Genomic DNA, 14871 nt, shown 5'->3' with positions numbered 1-14871 from the left:
ATTTAAGTGTGGCTTGGTTGTTAGTTTGAAGCGCAATGGGACTTTCAAATTAAATAACCAACTTGGTAGGTCGTATGAAGTTCGTGTCCTTTTAGAACTTATGACGTACTACTTCAACAAGAAAAGTTTGTCAGTTGGAAAGAAAAGAAACTATTAATATTCAACTATATATTTGGTTGACACTCCGAAAATTATGCTGAAACTATTTTCTATATTGTTTGCTTTATATTGAAAAGTATTAGTATTTTTTTACTCAAAAAAAAAAAAAAAATTTGAAGTATTAAGTATTTTTCAATGGATTTTCAAACCAATTTCTATGTTTAATTGTATTAATAGACTATGGAGGGGTTAATGTTCTTTGTGAAATCCATATTGGAAAAGCCTGATGCGAACCAACCAATAACAAAACATAGGTGATGATAAATCGGCTACTTAGAGAGAGCCATGATCTTCAATAACTACTTCGAGAGAGCTTTGCCCTAAAAAACACAATCAATTGTTTCTAAAACAATAATCAACTCATACTTTGTTATTGATAATTTCTCTTTAAATAAAAAAATAATATATTATTGATTACATAATAAACCTAATTGGACGACTCTAATAAAGAAGGAATTTAATTATTGTTTGGACTATAAAATCTACGGAAATACACTCCTTATTGGACTCTAACACGACCCCAAACAATATCAAATAATATCACATAATTATAATCACATCAAAGCCTTTACAAGATCTCCTTCACGCATTATCAGAAAGAAGGCTGCAAATTTTCAGCATTGATCGGTGATAGCAGAAACTCTGACATTGTTGTCGACGCCAACCTTCTCCTCCTCGATGACAAGATGAACCTCAAAATACTTTAGGGTCATATATGATTCTTGGGGCAATTGGTTATCACATATGAAAGAACCGAAATAGTATTAAATTTTGCAATATAGTGAATTCTAAGGAGCAAATATTACATCTTATTTGTTGGCAGATTAGTACAAGAATCATGGGAAAAAGCAAAGGAAAGTTCAAGAATACTGTTAAAAATGTCAAGATTTGTGAAAATTGAAGCATTCCTTTAAGTATCTTGGATCAAAATGAGTAATGAAGCTCTTTTTTTTTTTTTTGATGGGTAGTGGTATTTTTTTTTTAGCTTGTGACTTTTTTGTAGGAGACCATTTATAATTGTTTGATCGGGGTGGGGTTGTTTCATTGTTTAATGTAAAGAACTAGTTCTAGCTTTCTTGTTGGTATGTATGGAAGTTTTGTTTGTGCTTTGAATGAAAATTTTATTAATAAATTTTTTTTAAAAAAAAATCCTCAAAATAACAAACCCTTTTCCCTTCCCCAAATCGCTCATCGATCTCTTTGATGGCCTTATCACTGTAACTGGTTTAAGGAAAGGGCAGCACATACGGTACGGAAACAAGCTCTGGGGGTTGTGTTCTTCTCACAATTACCAAGAGAGCATTGATTAGTTTACATTAAATTAGAACTGGTTTAAGGAAACAGCAGCACGTACGGTACGGAAACAAGCTTCGGGGGTTGTGTTCTTCACACAATTGCCAAGAGAGCATAGATGTGTTTATATTAAATTAGAAATATCATGGCACCAGGTTAATATATTTTTTATATGATTTATAAATATTTTATACGAATTTAACATAAAATTAGTAGTTAAAATTAAGAGATTTAATATGTTTAATTAAATTGATCAACTCAGGATAGATCTATACAATCTTATATTATATGTCTCAACACAATTTGAACCTAACAAATAAAATGTGAATCTGACACAAATCCAATTAAAAGTCGGGATCTGACCCGTTTAATATAATTGGTAGTCAGATTATAGTTAATCAATATAGTCTTCCCCAACATGCAAACGTTCGTTTGCATTCACTTCTAACAGCTATATATTATAATTTGGAAATCAGCTAATTTTTCGGCAACATGGTATCTAGTGTTCCTTGAGGATAGCATATTGCCACCAATATGAAACATTAACATCAGCGTTGGATATAGCATAAATAATGTCATATATGCACCTTATTGCTACATTATCACTGATAATTTATCAGCCTTCAGGCCAGCAGTTGAGGTTGATGAGGCATGATTACCATAAAACAAGCATGAAAGCTATCTCCTAATGCATTAATAAGTTGGCTGAAAATCTCCTAATGCATTAATAAGAGGGTGTTACGTAGTAATATTTCATCAATGTAATACTGGTCACACACAACCACGTCCATTCATCCCACATTTAGAATCTATCTGGCTACAGTTACCTATTAATCTCTATTTCCTCTTCCCCTATTAAATCTTCTTTAATTACAGCAACTACATTTAATTATTTTTTTTAAAAAAAATTTTAAATGGAAAAATAGAGATCATTATCATGTTCAATTTGGCCACGTACGTAAATAGCCGCGCCGGCCCTAATTAAGTTGCACGCTAATTAAACTGTGCCTTTGACGGCTCCTACATGGCATGGCCGGCGCGGCTTGAAAGCTTGAATTTTCTTGTAGACTATGATCTTTCACTGTCTGATTCGTTTATTGGTAGAGAGGATTGTGAAGAAATTTATTATCAAATATTAAGCATAAAAATATTATGAAGAGAAAATCATTTAAAATCTAAAACCCGAGTGGTGAAAAATATAAAAATTGAAAATGGTCAAAATATAGGGCAATTCTAGGTACTCTTCTAGTATTCTTATAGTGTTCTCTTAGTCCTGCGTGAATATTATTTTATTAAAAATAAAATTGCTCTTATTAAGAGGACATTAAAAAAACATCAAGAGAGCACTTAACATTTTTTGTATTAAAACAAAAATACATAAAAATAAAAAATAAATTAAAAAAAAAAACATTTGTCGGGCATATACATACATATATATGCCTATATACTAAATTAGGGAAACAATCGGAACTTCTTAATGACAAGATAGATATTTACAAAAAAAAATGTGGTCTTGGTTTGTTGCTTGTACTAGTTTCCAGCTTGAAGAATATGTAGTCAAATATTGCTTCCTAAAGTTTGGATCACATCAACCATAAACATAACTTCAAGCTTGGCTGAGTTTTCTATTCAAATAGCTAATTAATTAGTCATAAATATAAAAGTCAATATTCAAATTTATATAATAAATGATTATTTAGCCTTCCAAGCCCAAATCAATTGGTAAAACAAGACTATTTCGCGTACCCACTTCTGAAAAAATAACCCTAAACCTGTGCTGGACCTTCACCAATTTTGAGCTTAGTTATTTTTTGACAAGAAAATGTAAAACCAAAATAAGAGAAAAAGAAAAAGAAAAAAAGAAAAGAAAAGATAAACATGTTTTCATTTATCTTGTTGATCAATGATCAGTTGGGCACATATACAAAACAAGTGGGAGTCATATATTGATGAAATATATAACAAGTGGCACTTTAACATGTTTCTTTCACAAGGACTTGGCATTTTTCATCCTCAGTTAATAAGTACATTTACAATCATCCATCAGTACCACGACTTCTCTTTTCCAAGTCAATCCAATTCGATCTTACCTGATGTTTTCTCTCTCTCTCTCTCTCTCTCTCTCTCTCCAACTAGTTTCTGCTCACCTTCCATTCCTACCCATAATTAAAAGAGTTGAAAGATCTCTTTTCTCTCTCTCTCTCTCTCTCTCTCTCTCAAGTTCACTATTTAATGGTATTAGAAGTACTCCAACATCAACGAGAATGCCAAACCTTCGTCGACGGTGGGATAGGTATATGTTCTCAGAGTCCTTAGCAAATCTTCCTACTGTTGCCCCGCCGACTCTCTGTTTCTCCATTTGAACGGCAGTTTAATTTCCTTCAACTTATATACAAGGTAAATCTTTTTTTTTTTTTAGACTATATATTAACAAAAAAATTAATTAAGAATACAACAAAGTATCCCAAAGCAGATTTGCTAACACTTTGATTGCTCTAGACAGGTTAAAATATTACGCAAATTTAAGGTTGTGTTTTTTTCAAACATGAGCCGGAGGGAGGATAGTCCAAAACTGGGATTGGAGCTCAACTTGTCACCACCAAGGGTAAACACACCGGTTGAGTCGCCAAATGTTTCGACTTCTTCTTCTTCATCGGATATGTCGGTTGAGGGCTCATGCGTTTCATCGGAGCCTGAGGAGTCGACAGTGTACTCCCCCAGAAACCACCTGGAAGTCCAATCGATGATGCTCGTAGGTTGTCCTCGATGCCTCATGTACGTCATGTTATCCCACGTAGATCCAAAATGCCCGAAATGCAAGAGCACCGTCCTGCTGGATTTCCTCAAAGAAGAAAACACAAACACCAACAAGACAAGGAACTGATCGAGGACTACTCTTTGTTCTTCATGGAGGATTGAGGAACTGCTTAATTAATTCTCGATGCTAGCTTGCTTGATCATTTGGCCTTTGCCTAGCCTCTTTTCACTCTCTCTCTCTCTCTCCCTCTCTCTCTAATGTTGTTGTTCTTTTGGGAATTTTGGTGGCCTTTCAGATGAAGGAAATAAACAGAAGAAATGATTTTGGGTTCGCACAACTTTGTAGGATTAATTAATATACGTTTTCATATATAAAACTAGATTGTGAATTTTCATTTTTCTTTAATTTCCTCATCTTGTCTGCAGCGAGACAGAATCTTATATTTTCTTCCCTATATTTAAAGAAAGAATATTGTTTGCTCTTTGAGTCTTTGTATTCTTATTATTCTGGGTAGTGCAACTTCTAGAAAGATGCTTCTAGTGGCCATGACGTCAAGAGGTTGTTAACCCATTTATCATTTAGAAATGCATTTTTTAAAAAAGTACAATTTGAAAATGTAAAAATATCTGGGATTTCAAATCCTAGACAAAATGGTCTTTTTTTTTTTAAACATAATTTTTTAAAAGCTAAATTAAGCTTTATATATGTATATATAAAGAAATTTTTTTTTTTTTTTTTTTTTTTGCATTTTTCGGTCTATCTCGCCTTCATTTTTTTGAGTTAGCATGCTTCATTATAATTAATTAAGATGAAAAAAAAAACAAAAAACAAAATATGTATTCTAACTAGAGCTGAACTAAATTATCAAAAACTCCACCCTTCAAAAAAAAAAAAAAAAAAAAAAACTCAAATTAAAAAACTTAGAATTGCAGGGGTGGCCGGCCAACCGTTGTAGGTCCTGGAGGTGGTCGCACCACCGTCGATGGCAACGAAGGTGGCCCCCAAATCCACCGAAGGTGGTCGCACCACTCCCGGAGCATCTCGAGGGTCCAAACGAACCCTAATAGTAGATGAAGTATGTTAATTTAATGGAGATACGTCAAAATAAAAAATTAAAATAGAATAAAAAAGCATTTCTTACACACACACATATATATATATATATATATATATATATATAGCCTTGACATGTTTTTTTTTTCTTTTTCTCCGGTTTCATAAAACCGTTAAGAGTTCATGTGACCTGTTGTGTCAAAATATGAAGTAGTGATATTAGGTTCGATTATATATATATATATATATATTGACTATATATATTATAGTACGTTCTACGGGCGTTTGAATAGCCGATTATGTGGTTTTGGGGCCACTGCGATTGATTGAATGAATGTCATGCATTCAAAAAATGGTGGTTGACCTAACTTCTGCCCTAAGTTTATGATGATTATCTTCCTACTAACGTACTCCCCTCAAATTAACTTGAACCACATGTAACTTAAAGCCGATAGAATCAGCCAAGACCAATATGCTTTATTTCCTCACGTCAATCACACGTGGGCCCAACCCTACCTCTACTTGGTCCTCTTTTCAAATTTCAGCCTACACCCCAACTCATTTTCCAACCTTGTGATTTTGCATGTAAAAAAATGCATTGCTTAAAAGTACATTTTTTCTTTTCTTTTGTTTTTTAAAAAATTCTAGTCTCAAAACATAAAAAGATCTTATGGTTAAACAAGAGAATATATTTTTGAAAAAGCCATGATTTTATGGTTAAACAACAATTTTAAAAGTTAAATCACAATTTAATTTAGTATTCATTAATCTTGGCCCCCTTATTTTTTTTTTCTCCTAAAAGGTTTATCACTTATTAAGAGTTGTGATTTTAAAACGTATGATTTAAAAATATGGGATAGGAAAACGTGATTTTAAAAAACATAATTGAAGTATATAGTAAAATTGCAGTTTAACTTTTACATGCGATTTGAAAAAGCATATTTATTTTAATTTTCAAATTACAATTTTTAAAAAAATCCTCCCAAACGTTTTAAATTACACTTTTAATCTGGAAAATTACAATGCCAACACACTCTTAATTATTAGCTTTAAAAAGTTTTGTAATGCACTAAGGTGTAGAGAATTAGAGAAAGCATTTTCTCTTTTATCATTCTTTCTCTTTTGTGTGAGAGTAAGATTTGAGTGTATCAGGACTTTGGTGTTTGAGTAATTTTTTATTTTTTATTTTTTCCTTAGTTACTACTCTTTGTGCGATTCATATTTTGATCTTAAATTTTTCATGGTCATTTTCTTTATGAATGTAAACTTGTTAAGCTGAATAATATAAATATTGATGTACTCTATAATTGGGTTCTTTTTGTAAATGTAAATTGTAAAGGACAGATTCATCCTAAAACACAGCTGCAAGTCTGCAAATATATATAAATATAGGTGGAAATTATTACTCTCTTTTTCAAAAACATCCTTAAGCTTTTATTGATATTTATTCCCTTGTACTATCATTTTATTACGATTTGGTCCTCTTTAAATGTTGGCATTAAAATGGATATTGGAAAAAATGATGCATGTGACATGCACGTACTGCCAAATTATGACCGTCTCACACAAGGTCATATCACTATCCCACAGTTGTCTATGTTTTAAAATAAAATATGACACAAATAAATAAATAAAAGCATGTTACCATAGTCAAATTATATAAGCTCGAAGAGGGACCTAAATGTACGAAAAATCACAATATATATATATATATATATATATATATATATATAAAACTTTAAATTACGAAAATATCTCGATCAGGTGTCTTAATCGAGTCCCGACGATGTCCTAACCGAGTCTCAGTGGGGTTCTGAAGGTGTCATGGGTGGTTTCGGATTGTCATTTTAAGGAATAACAATTATAGTGATTCGAAATCACCCTTCACATAATCAAGATAGATCATCATGACTAATGTGTTATAACCTTATCAAATGGAATGCCCAATTCCATTACTTATTGTAAACATTAACTTATAGATTGCAAGGTTTATGGTCTAAAATCTTTGTGTGATAATCTTATTACTCTCACAATAGACCCAGCTACGACCTAGTTGGGGAACTGTCGGGACATTACCAACCCGATTGTGACTTTGTCGTGACACATATAGGACCCGATTGGGCCCCTGCTGGGACCTGGTCATGATATTAACGTAATTTACAGTTTAATATAATTGAATGAAGAAATATATTTGTGATTTTCACTACGCATTAAAGTCGAAAAACATTTTTAAGAAAATCATTTTTCAAGAAAAATATTTCGGCTAAAAATATTTTATGTTGAAACAAACATAGCATTAGATTATTATATTAATCATTTATAGTGGTGATATCATTCTAATATATATACAGCTCTCATTTCATTTCTTAACATAATGATTTCCGACAAATAATCCAAACTCTCATTTCTTGGCTGACTGTTACCTGTGATAATTAGAGTGTGTTCAACAAACAATTCTGCATTGTTTATGTTTAGTGAGGAAAAAAATGAGTGTAATAATTAGTATAGAAAAGTAAAAAGGTAATATTGAAAAATGAAAAAAAAAAAAAAATGTTTTGTAGTGATTTTTTTTATTTGAATAATAGTAAAAAGTAAATAATGTAATATAAAAAATGAATAATGTGATATAAAAATAAAAATGTTTTGACTTTGATAACATTCTACTCCCTCATAAATTTTGAATATAACAGTATTTTCCAAAATTGATAAACTTAATAGTAAATGAGGCCATTTTTGTTGATGTGTTGTCCTGTTATCCTGCTGTTTGCCTATTTGGTACGTGACAGTAGGCTTATGTTATATGTATGTACAAAATAGGCAAATTTCTGAGACATAATATTCTGAAAAGGTGTCCAAACTTGAGTGCACCACTTTATTGGGGTTAGGGCCATTTGGTACGTGACAGTAGGCATATGTTATATGTATGTACAAAATAGGCAAGTTTCTGAGACAATAATATTCTGAAAAGTTGTCCAAACTCTAGTGCACCACTTTATTGGGGTTAGGGCCATTTATGCATTTTGTTGATCCCCTCAAAATTACTAAACATATCTTCTTCATTTCGTTTCAATTTCTTTGAAAATTGCAATTTTAATATTAATTTCTTGTAATTTTTGCCAACATAATTTGAATGAAGTTATTTTCTGCTAATTTATAGTTCGTACTTCATAGCCGTCACAAAATAAATAGATATTGCAAGAGCTTCCATTTTTCCAAGAACTCCCCAAGATTAGAAATTCTAAATCTAATTCTATTCAATGCCAAACCTACGTAGCCGCAGTGTGAATCTGAATCAACTTTCCGTCTGCCATTTTTCCTGACAAGTCGTGACTACACTGGATTATCTCAAAATCGACTGAAATAATTACAAGTAGTGCCATTATTATTAATGTGTTGTAGTCCGCATATAAAAAACAGAAGGGGTCCTTAAATTATGTCCCATTTCTTACCGTATGTGTTAAAGTTTTTTTTTTTTTTTTTTAATTTTTATGTTTTTAAAAAATAAAATAAAAAATAAAAAAAAATTCTGAAGCAGTAACATTGTACATGGTCCTTTTTTTATTTGATATTAAAAAAAAAAAAAAAGAATACCAAATAAAAAAAGGACTACGTACAATGTTATTGTAGCTTCATAATTTTATTTTATTTTTTTTTTAAATGACTACATAAGAGAAAAGTTTCGCTAAAGTTGTGACTTTATCGTGCCTCAAAGTAAAAATATTGGTAATAAATATATTTTTGGTCCCAACCTTTTCGAGTTTCTACAGGAATCGGGTTGGCCATAAGGAGTGGCCGAACCACTTATGGCTAGTGGGGTGGTCCTGATACTCCGTCAATTTTATTTTATTTTATTTTTTTTTACCATTTTTTGGATAGTTAAACCATATCCACGGGGCATGGGAGTGGTTTGGCCATCCTATTAGAGGGGGTTGCCAAACCACGACCAAGGGTATGAGAGTGGTTTAGCCACTACAATTTAATGCATTAACGGATTTTGTCAAATTTTCTAACTATATAAACTACTTTATATTTTTTACTTGCCCTAAAAAATAATTAGACACTTTTTAAAACTAATTGAACTATTTGTCAAAACTTTAAACCATTGCGACAAAAATTGCATTTATCCCAAAATACTGGACTTTCCCTGCAAGGGCTCAATAAAAATTGAGTTCAAAGATGAACAGTTAAAATGTGGCATTTTAAATTTTAAATATTTAGTTTAAAAATCATTGTTTTAAATTTTAAATTTTAAGTTCAAGATTTTCTTTTAAGATATTCAATTTTAAGTAAGATTTAACATGTACTCATTTGATAGTAAGTGTAACATATAAATAAAAAGGTAAATATATTTAAAGTCCTTGGGTCAACACGCCAAAATTTTTATTTCTCTAAGTTTTTTTTTTCCGACAATTTACTCCTAAGGTTAATCGAAATGTCAAGAAAATTCTTACCGTCAAATATTTTTAACTGTCGTTAGATTGGTTGAAACGCATCGTTTACTCACGTCAGTATCATAATTTTTTATTAATTTAATTTCAAAAATTTAAAAAAAAAATTTAAAAAAATTTTAAAAGATGAATGGGCGGCTGGAAGCCACCCATGGCCACCCCAACCATTATGGGGTGGTCGGAAGCCACCCCAAACCACCTAGGGGTGGCTTGCAGCCACCCCTTGGGTGGTTAGGGGTGGCTCGCAGCCACCCAAACACCCCTAAACCCAAGGGGTGGCTTGTTGATCGAAAAACGAATTACGTAAAAAATATTCATCAATCTTCACAATCCACAAATCCATTCCCGTGAGACCATATTCTCTTAAGATTGCAAGAGAAAGTTTCACTTCCAACTAATGATGTACATCTCCCGAAGAGCGCGCACCCCACACCGTGTCGAAAACTCTTCTAACATTGATACTTTTTCATAAAAGATTATATATATATTGTGATCATGGGAGAATTCAAATGAAGAGAGGCTATTACGGCATTTTGACAACTAATTAAGTAATTAAATTTATTTTGAGTAAATAAAATTTTGATTAATTTTGCTAATTATTTTAGCAAATTACTACTAACTTTTATCTTAAACCCCTTTTCTTTTTTATGTTATTAATTCGTAATATATACGAATTATTTTGTTTGTTCTTTTTATTTGTTCTCTTTTACAATTAATGTTGTTTTTACATGTCACTTGAACATGTAATTTTTCACCATTTACAGCCCTTTCGCATAAATGAATATTGTGATTATTTACGGTATATACACTCCAATATTGTATGCTTATAACTTATTTTAAACTAATAATTTCTTCCAAAATATTGTTTTAATGGTGGCTACGATCTAATATGTTATGAATATTGGATGATAATCTTCACTTACACTTTTACATTACTTTTTCCAATATTTGCAATGAGTCGCATATTAAATGTGTTAAAAACTCTTGTAAAACCTTATGGTCATAGGCAAAGACATTACTTAAATGAAAAATTATTTAACTGGAGTATTATTATATTTTTAAAAGCTACAATTCTTACATAATTAATTTTTAATAAGTATGTTAAGAATAATTCAACGTACCAACTATTCAAGCTATTCAACCACGATATTGATAAAGTATTTATTCTTAGTAAATAATTTTTGTATTTGACATCCAAATAAGAGAATTTCTAGAGTATGAGTTAAAATTTGATGGTTACGAAATGTATCAAAAAACTTATGTTGGTAATGATGGAGTTGATTATTCTTATAATAATAATCGAAGCGCATGGAGATGACTATACCCTTTTCTCTCCTCGTCCTACTTTACTTCCTAGCAGCTTTCATACGTTCGAATTTGAAAAGAGCTATAATCATCAATGGCACCTACGTACTCTGAAGGGTATAATTGATGACTTGGGAGTACAGCTGTGGATTTACCATCATTTCGTTTTTAAGGGAGTAATTGTAGGATGGCCAAAAAAAAAAGAAGAGTTTTCCACTGGCCTTTTTATTTATTTATTTTTAATAAAATGATATATATATATATATATATACACACAGACAACTGCAGTCTGCATGCATGAACTCAAAACCTCTATCTACCTTAATTAGAAGAGAGAAGCAAATAATAATCCTCTCATGCATGTAAATGTAAATTGTAAAGGACAGATTCATCCTAAAACACAGATGCAAGTCTGCAAATATAAATATAGGTAGAAATTATTACTCTCTTTTTCCGTAACATCCTCAAGCTTCTATTGATATTTATTCCCTCGCTCGTACTATCATTTTATTACGATTTGGTCCTTTTTAAATGTTGGCATTAAAATGGATATTGGAAAAATGATGCATGTCACGTGCCAAATTATGACCCGTCTCACACAAGCTCATATCACTATCCCACCGTTGTCTATGTTTTAAAATAAAATATGACACAAATAAATAAATAAAAGCATGTTATCATAGTCAAATTATATAAGCTTGAATATATATATATATATATATATATATATATATATATATATATATATATATATATATATATATATATATATATATATTAAACTTTAAATTACAAAAATATTCCGACTAGGTTTCGACAGTGTCCTAATCGAGTCCTGACGATGTCTTAACCGAGTCCCGGTGAGGTTCTGGAGGTGTCCTAAGTGATTTCGAATTGTCATTTTAAGGAATAACCACTTTGGTGATTCGAAATCACCCTTCACATAATCAAGATAGATCATCATAACTGATGTGTTATAACCTTATCAAATGGAATGCCCAATTCCATTACTTACTGTAAACATTAACTTATAGATTGCAAGGTTTATGGTCTAAAATCTTTGTGTGATAATCTTATTACTCTCACTATAGACCCCGTTACGACCTAGTTGGGGAACTGTCGGGACATCGCCATTGTGACTCCGTTGTGATGCATATAGGACCTGATTAGGCCCCTGCTGGGACCCGGTCATGATATTAACGTAATTTACAGTTTAATATGATTGAATGAATAAATATATTTGTGATTTTCACTACGCATTAAAGTCGAAAAATGTTTTTAAGAAATCATTTTTCAAGAAAATTATTTCGGCTAAAAATATTTTACGTCGAAAGAAACATAACATTAGATTATTATATTAATCATTTATAGTGGTGATATCATTCTAATATATATACATCTCTCATTTCATTTCTTAACATAATGATTTCCGACAAATAATCAAAACTCTCATTTCTTGGCCGACTACTACCTGTGATAATTAGAGTGTGTTCGGCAATCAACACTGCATTGTTTATGTTTAGTGAGAAAAAAATGAATATAATAATTAGTATAGAAAAGTAAAAAAGTAATATTGAAAAATGAAAAAAAAAATTGTAAACAATTTTTTTTATTTGAATAATAGTAAAAAGTAAATGATATAATATAAAAAGTGAATAATGTGATAGAAAAATGAAAATGTTTTGATGTTGATATCATGCATTCTACTACCTCATAAATTTTGAATATAACAGTATTTCCCAAAATTGATAAACTTAATAGGAGTAGTGATTTAGTGAACACTAGCGTGCATGAATAGTGTACACGCCGGTGTTATAATATTATAAAATATAATTAAAATAATATTTAAATAGTATATATATATAACACTGGCGTGCATACTGTTCATGCACGCCCATGTTTACTAAATCGCTACTCACTTAATAGCAATGGGGCCTTTTTTATTGATGTGCTATCCAGTCATCCTGCTGTTAGGTACATGAAATAGGAGATATGCATATATACATCTTAGGAGATTTTTAAGTAGTTTTTTCGACACATTAATTAATTCTCTGAAAATTAAGGGGTTCAAGCTCGAGTACACCACTTTATTAGGGTTAGGGCCATTTATGCATTTTGTTGATCCCCTCAAAATTACCAAACATATCTTCTACATTTCGTTTCAATTTCTTAGCAAATTACAATTTTAATATTAATTTCTTGTAATTTTTGCCAACATAATTTGAATTAAATTATTTTCTGCTAATTTATAGTTCATACTTCATAGCCGTCACAAAATAAATATATATTGTAATTAAGAGCTTCCTTTTTTCCAAGAGATAAAAAAGTGGTCCTTAAATTATGTCCAATTTCTGACAGTATGTGTTAAAGTTCTTTTCTCTTGTTTTTTATTTATTTTTAAATTAAAAAAAAAAAATTGAAGCTGTAACATCGTACATAGTCCTTTTTTTACTTGGTATTTAAAAAAAAAAAAAATGTATTTTTCTTCATAAAAATGGTAATTATTTTATAAAAAAAAATGATCATTTTTATGAAAAAAATACCATTTTTTTTTTTAAAAAAAAATATACCAAATAAAAAAAGGACTACGTACGATGTTATTGTTGCTTCATAAATTTTTTTTATCTTTTGTTTTTTTAAGACATGACCACATAAGAGAAAAGTTTGACCAAAGTTGTGCCTTTATCGTGCCTCAAAGTAAAAATACTGGTAATAAATATATTTTTGGTCCCAACCTTTTCGAGTTTCTACAAGAATGGGGTTGGCCATAAAGATTGGCCAAACCACTTATGGCTATTATTGGGGTGGTCCTCTACTCCGTCAATTTTTATTTTTTTATTTTTTTTTACCATTTTTTGGACAGTTAAACCATATCCACTTAGAGGATAGAGGTGGTGGCCAAACCACGACCAAGGGTATGAGAGTGGTTTAGCCAATACAATTTAATGCATTAACGGATTTTGTCAAATTTTTTAACTGTATAGACTACTTTATATTTTTTACTAGCTCTGAAAAATAATTCGACACTTTTTAAAACTAATGGAACTATTTGTCAAAACTTTAAACCATTGCGACAAAAATTGCATTTATCCCAAAATACTGGACTTTCCCTGCAAGGGCTCAATAAAAATTGAAGTCAAAGATGAACAGTTAAAATGTGGCATTTTAAATTTTAAATATTTAATTTAAAAATCATTGTTTTAAATTTTATGTTCAAGATTTTCTTGTAAGATATTCAATTTTAAGTAAGATTTAACATGTACTCATTTGATAGTAAGTGTAACATATAAATTAAAGGGTAAATATAGCTAAAGTCATTGGGTCAACACGCAAAATTTTTTATCTCCCTAAGTTTTTTTTTTTTCCGACAATATACTCCCGGAGTAAATCAAAATGCCAAAAAAATTCCTACGATCAAATTTTTTTAACTGCAGTTAAATTGGTTGAAACGCATCGTTTTGCTACTTCAGTATAATCATTTTTTATTAATTTAATTTAAAAAATTAAAAAAAATTTAATAAATTTTTTTTTAAAAAAAAAAAATTGAAGGGGTGGCCGGAAGCCACCTAAGGGTGGGCAAAACACCTTGCGGGTGGCCTGCAGGCCACCGAAAACCACCTAGGGGTGGCTCGCGACCACCCCTTGGCAAAACCCAAGGGGTGGCTTCGGGCCACCCCTAACCACTCATGGGGTGGCTCGCAGGCCACCCCTAAACCCAAGGGATGACTCACAGCCACCCCTAGGTGGTTTGGGATGGCCCGTAGGTCACCCCCAGCCCCTGGGGTGGCCGGAAGCCACCCCAGGGTGGTTGGGGTGGCCAGGGTGGCTTTCGGCCGCTTCTTCAATTTTTTTTTT

General features: G+C 31.2%; 1 pseudogene across 2 annotated transcripts; it reads left to right on the top strand.

Annotated features, from left to right (window-relative positions):
- Positions 1-3637: 3637 nt before the first annotated feature.
- LOC132164346 (protein GL2-INTERACTING REPRESSOR 1 pseudogene) lies at positions 3638-4608 on the top strand (annotated as a pseudogene). Of its 2 annotated transcripts, none has more exons than XR_015913008.1 (2): positions 3638-3849; positions 3956-4608. The product of XR_015913008.1 is annotated as a protein GL2-INTERACTING REPRESSOR 1 pseudogene, transcript variant X2 (transcript). The 2 variants fall into 2 exon arrangements; XR_009438369.2 differs by having other exon boundaries at positions 3952-4608.
- The last annotated feature ends 10263 nt before the right edge of the window (positions 4609-14871 follow it).

Source organism: Corylus avellana, chromosome 8 (genome assembly GCF_965113065.1).
Source record: "Corylus avellana chromosome 8, dhCorAvel1.hap1.2, whole genome shotgun sequence".
Lineage (NCBI taxonomy): Eukaryota > Viridiplantae > Streptophyta > Magnoliopsida > Fagales > Betulaceae > Corylus > Corylus avellana.
Note: the sequence above shows the minus strand (reverse complement) of the source record. Positions and strands in the feature narration are given on the sequence as shown.